This window comes from Coenobita brevimanus, chromosome 79 (assembly GCF_032717465.1).
Source record: "Coenobita brevimanus isolate Jiangsu-jjx chromosome 79, ASM3271746v2, whole genome shotgun sequence".
Taxonomy (NCBI): Eukaryota; Metazoa; Arthropoda; class Malacostraca; order Decapoda; family Coenobitidae; genus Coenobita; species Coenobita brevimanus.
In genome coordinates, this window is record NC_137032.1 from 35,133,214 (window position 1) to 35,138,213 (window position 5,000).

Genomic DNA, 5,000 nt, shown 5'->3' on the forward strand with positions numbered 1-5,000 from the left:
AGAGAGAGAGAGAGAGAGAGAGAGAGAGAGAGAGAGAGAGAGAGAGAGAGAGGTATCCGTGTATGTTGACAGCACAGATGGATGTGAAGCCTGGCCCTACACTCCCTGTTTTCACCTCCTACACCTCCTCTTACACTTCCTCCTCTCTCCTCTTCCCCCTCTTTCTCTCCTGTTCCCTCCCCTCCTCCTCCCCTCCCATCCTCCTCCTCCTCCTCCTCCCTTCATTGCTTTTTCATTCTTCCCTCCTCTTCTCTCTTTCCCCTTCCTCTCTCCTTTCTTCTCCCCTCCCTTCCCTTCCCTTCTCCCTTTTCTCATTCCCTCCTCTCTCCTCCCTCCCTCCCTCCCTTCTTACCATTCCCCCTCCCCTCCCTTCCACTTGCCTCCCTCCCTACTCCTATCCTTCCTCCCTCTCCTCTCCCTGCCTCCCTCCCCTCTCCCCCTTTCTCTTCCCTCCTTCCTCCCTCTCTCCCTCCCATCCCCCGCCTTCTCTTCTCTCCCTCCTCCTTACCTCCCTTCCTCTCTGCATCCTTCCCTCCTCTCTCCCTCCATTTCCTCCACTCCTTTTCCTTCCTACCTCTCTCCCTCCCTTCCGCCTTCCCTTCCTATCTTTCCCCTCCCTTCCCCTCTCCCCTTTTCCCCCTCCACTCTCCCTTCTCTTCCCTCCGTCTCTCTCCCCCTCCACTTCCTCCTCATTTCCACCCTCCTCTTCCACCTCCTCTCCCCTCCCCTCCACTCCCTTCTCCTATATTCCTCCCATTCCTCTCCTCCCTTCCGTCTCCCTATCTCCCTTCTTCTTCTTTCCTCTCCTCTTCTTTTTCCCTCCCTTCCTCCCTCCTCTTCCTACCTCTCGCTCCCTTCCCTCTCTCCGTCTCTTCCCTCTCCTTGTTCTTTTCTTTCCTCCACCCCTCCCCCTCTCTCTCTCTCTCTCTCTCTCCTAAGCTGGATAAAATCGTCTGGAGATACTAAGAATAAGGAAAAGAATTCATAGGGTGGTGTGGTGTGGTGTGGTGTGGTGTGTGGTGGTGTGTGTATTATGATATGGTGTTTGGTGTGAGGGTGGTGTGATGTGTGGTGTGGTGTGGGAGGGTGGTACCGTGTGTGTGGTGTTGTATGGTGTGGTGTGAGATGGTGGTATGGAGAAAAATGGTGGTATGTGTGTGATGTGGTGTGAGAAGGTGGTATGGTATTTTGTGTGGTATGGTGAGAAATGGTGTGGTATGTGTGTGGTGTGGTGTAGTGTCAGACGGTGGTGTGGTGTGTGGTGTTGTAACAGGGTGGTCTGGTGTTCTGTGGTGTCGTGTGAAAGGGTGGTAAGGTATGGTGTGATGTGAGAGGGTGGTGTGGTGTGGTGTGGTGTGGTGTGGTATGATGTGGTGTGGTGTGGTGTGAGAGGATAGGATGGTATGGTGTGGTGTGATGTGGTGTGGTGTGGTATGATGTGGTGTGGTGTGGTGTGAGAGGATAGGCTGGTATGATGTGGTGTGGTGTGAAAGGGTGGTATGGTAATGTGTGTCCCATGACGAGACACGGAGGCATGGTGTGTGATGTAGTGTGGTGTGAAAGAGTGGTAATTGGCATGGTGTGTGATGCAGTGTGGCGTTTAATGGTGTGGCGCTGCGAGGCGGTATGGTGTTGTGTGCTGTCGGGTGTGTTGTAAGTACGGCATCACACAAGTCACTACGGGAAACACATCACATCCGAAATTCATTACTGAGTGACAGACGGCCAGGGCCTCGCAAAAACACATCCACGGGTTGAAAGGGTTAATACAAATAAAACTCCAACTTGACTATCACGCATAAAAGCAAAACATTTTTAGGTATATTGCATTTTGGAAAAAGTTAAGATGGGGAGTGAGAATGAGGGCACGGTTTTATAATGTATCTGATCGTTTTATTTTTTTGGGTGGTGGTGGTGGTGGTTGTGGTGGTGGTGGTGGTAGTGATGATGATGATATTGGTGGTGGTGGTGGTGGTGGTGATGATGACATTGGTGGTGGTGGTGGTGGTGATGATGATGACGATGATGATGGTTGAATGCTACGATGTTAGAACAGAATAACGTTTAAATACGATGCTAGTCACGAAGAAGTGCCAGTGGAAAGAATGTAGTGCTATAGTATCGTCTTTTTCTGCCACTGAGCTACGGGAAATTAGCTGCAAAAGGTCCAATTTATCTATCTGTGTACGGTATCTATCTATCTATCTATCCATCTATCTGTCTATCCATCTATCTATTTTCTATCCATCTATCTATCTATCTAGCTATCTATCCAAGGTGACAACTCTCCATCTATCTATCTATTTTTCTATCTATCCATCAATCTATCAATCAATCTATGTGTCTATCTATCTATCTATCCAAGGTGACAACTATCCATCCATCTGTCTACCTATCTATCCATCAATCTATCAATCTATTTCTATCTATCTATCCAAGGTGACAACTATCCATCCATCTGTCTACCTATCTATCCATCTATCAATCAATCAATCTATCTATCTATCCATCTATCTATCTATCTATCCAGGGTGACAACAGGGTGTTTGTGTGTGCGAGGGAGGGAGAAATTTTGGCCCAGTGGTGCTAACATAACACATTCCGGGAAACTGATTATCTAAGCGAGTATCCCCCCCATCCCCCTGCCCCGTTTTCTTTCCTTATTTCCGTTTTCGTATTCTATTTTTCCTAAGTTCTTCTCATCGTCCTTGTTCACTGTCTCTGTCTGTCTGTCTGTCTCTCTTACCCCCCTTTCTGCTATTCTTATTCCATTCCCAATCTCTGTCTGTCTGTCTGTCTCTGTCTCTCTTATTCCACTGAGAGCAAGAGGTCTTTTCAAATTACATCCCTTTGTAGCATTAGTAGTCAAAATAACAAAGAAAACAATAACAACAATAATAATAATAATAATTTATAATAATACGGTATTAAAACATTATTATTATTATTATTATTATTATTATCATTATTACGCTGCTTTCATATTTTCGGCAACGTGCTCTGTACCACTCAGGCTGTGTGTGTGTGTGTGTGTGTGTGTGTGTGTGTGCGCCTTAACGCCTAGACTATATGGATCTAAAATGAAAGTCCCCATTTTTTTTTCGGCTGGTTCATGGCAAGCTTCTCCACTACATACAATTTTGCAACCATGATTTTTGGGGGGGTCAGGCCCCCTGACCAAATAAAAAAAAATCTCAGAAATAATTAAACAAGGATAGATATGGCTTTGAGATCTTAGTTCACGTTGTGCTATAGACTTTCATCCGTAATGCGGTATTTGGGGAGAGTGATCCACCCCCTTTAACAACTCTTGGTGGGTCGGCCCCCTTCCGAAACTAGAAATCGTCAGGAATACAAGGAAGACTTTAATAAACACTTCCCAGGTGAGTTCCTCTTTAAACACTTACCAGGTGAGTTCCTGTGGTTACTCTCGTCTTCCACTAAGTTCAATTTTCTAACCACAGTTTTTCAGAAGCTAGTCTTTTGATATAGTGACGAGATGCCATATAATGCTTTGATATAGTGAAGGGAAGCCATACACTGCTTTGATATAGTGAAGGGAAGCCATACATTGCTTTGATATAGTGTAGACGCCATACACTGCTTTGATAGTACATGTTATGCAATGGATTCTCACCTCAATGCGATATTTAGGGAGCGTGAACCCCCCCGCCCCCCTAGTGGTTCTTGGAGGGGTCAGCCCCTTCTCCAATATAAAAAGGATCAGAAACAGGGGACTGTGAGCACAAGGATTTCAAAGATTTCTGTATACATATTGCACAGGAAGAAATTGCACACCTACTTCATTCATTCATTCATCCATCCATTCATTAATTAATTCATTCATTTATCCATCCATTCATTCATTCATCCATGCATCGTTCTTTCATTCATCCATCCATCCATCCATCATTCTTTCATTCATCCATCCATTCATTCATCCATTCATCCATCGTTCTTTCATTCATCCATCCATTCATTCATTCATCCATTCATTCATCCATCCATCATTCTTCCATTCATCCATTCATTCATTCATCCATCCATCCATCATTCTTTCATTCATCCATTCATTTATCCATCCATCCATCCATCATTCTTTCATTCATCCATCCATTCATTCATTCATTCATCCATCCATCATTCTTTCATTTATCCATTCATTCATATAGTCATGTTGCACAGGTGGCATGGATGAATAATAATATCATTCACCAGGCCAAAAATCGAACTTGTTGTGGTTGCTTCATACAGAACACAATGAATGACACTTCCTTCACTACGAGAGAGAGAGAGAGAGAGAGAGAGAGAGAGAGAGAGAGAGAGAGAGAGAGAGAGAGAGAGAGAGAGAGAGAGAGAGAGAGAGAGAGAGAGAGAGAGAGAGAGAGGGGTCACAGTGCTGGATAAATAGCAAGAAGGATTCATATAACCAGACTGCAATAAGGTCAGAAGGTCACACACACACACACACACACACACACACACACACACACACACACACACACACACACACACACACACACACACATAACCTATAAATAAATGAACAAAAAATAACGAAAATAAATATAATAAAGTTAATAAAGGTAATTTTTACTTACCTATGGGGTCCTTAAGACGCTGGATTAATTTTGGAGAAATTTGAAGCCTGAAAAAAAAAAAAAAATTAATGATAGATAAAAAAACTGAGTCTATCTATCTATCTATCTATCTTTCTATGTATGTATGTATGTATCTGTGTATGTATCTATCTCTATGCCTGTATGTAGATATCTGTGTATTCATGTACGTTTATGTGTGTGTAACTATCTGTGTATGTATGTATCTTTCTGTGTATGTATGTATGTATGTAACACTCTATCTATCTGTTTATCTATCTATCTATAACCAGTAAGTCATTCTGCCCTCTTCATCAGGCTACCCTCCCTCCAACTCCCCCCTCCCCCCTCAGTTATCCACCTCTCCACCCCTCCCTCCACCTCATCCTCGGCCACCCCCTC